Here is an 866-nt window from a genome sequence, read left to right on the forward strand (position 1 = left end):
CCTGGGCCCGGGCAGGGTGGATGCGGAGCGGCTCTCGGGGACCCGGTCCCCGACAGCTCTTGTCCCGCGCGTGGCTTTTGTGAAGACACGTGGGCTGGATGGGCGCGGGGTTTCGGTAGCCTTGGAACCTTCGCCAAAGAAACCGCGGGTGCCCATGCCTCAGCCGTCCTGCGGGAGAGACTCGCCTCCGAGAGGAGGAAGGGACAGACCAAAGCAGTAAATCGGCCGTCCTGCAGAGGGGCCGCTTTCTGCTGTCTCTGGGTTCAGCCAGAGCTCTCAAACGCGGGCGCTGAAGTGCCAGACCTTCGAGCGCGTTCTCTGGAAATTAGGTGCTTTGTTTTAAAGGAATAACGAATGGCTGTTGCATAGGCAGGGCAGCCTCTAGTAATCAGGTTTGTGTATTTTCAGTAGGTTAAAAATTAAGTTTAGGTTGGGCGCAGTGGCTCACGCCTGTAAGCCTGGCACTTGGGGAAGCCGAGGCTGCAGGATTATTTGAGACCAGCCTGGGCAACATAGCAAGACACCCTCTCTACAAAAAACTGTAAACATCAGCCGGTCGTGGTGGCGCACCCCTGGGGACCAAGCTACTCTGGAGGCTGAGGCTGGCTGATTGCTTGAACCCAGGAGGTCGAGGCTACAGTGAGTCGTGATGGCGCCACTGCACCCCAGCCTGGGTGACAGAGCGAGACCCCCCTCTACAAAAAAAAAATTAAAAATTAGCCCGGGGAGCCTGTGGTCCCAGCTACGTGGGAGACTGAAGCTGGTGCATCACTTGAGCTCAAGAGATTGAGACTGCAGTGAGCTGTGATAACACCACTGCACTCCAGCCTGGGCAACAGTGCGAGACCCCCTTCTACAAAAAAAAA

The 866-nt window shown here is 56.8% G+C and overlaps 2 protein-coding genes across 2 annotated transcripts in view; one reads left to right on the top strand and one right to left on the bottom strand.

The window, feature by feature from the left end:
- Window positions 1–866, bottom strand: part of DEAF1 (DEAF1 transcription factor) — a 75,440-nt gene that overhangs the window by 62,384 nt on the left and 12,190 nt on the right. The gene's annotated exons all lie outside the window — the stretch shown is intronic.
- TMEM80 (transmembrane protein 80) overlaps window positions 1–866 on the top strand; it is a 10,695-nt gene that overhangs the window by 1,418 nt on the left and 8,411 nt on the right.

Source organism: Colobus angolensis, unplaced genomic scaffold, assembly GCF_000951035.1.
Source record: "Colobus angolensis palliatus isolate OR3802 unplaced genomic scaffold, Cang.pa_1.0 Scaffold84, whole genome shotgun sequence".
NCBI lineage: Eukaryota > Metazoa > Chordata > Mammalia > Primates > Cercopithecidae > Colobus > Colobus angolensis.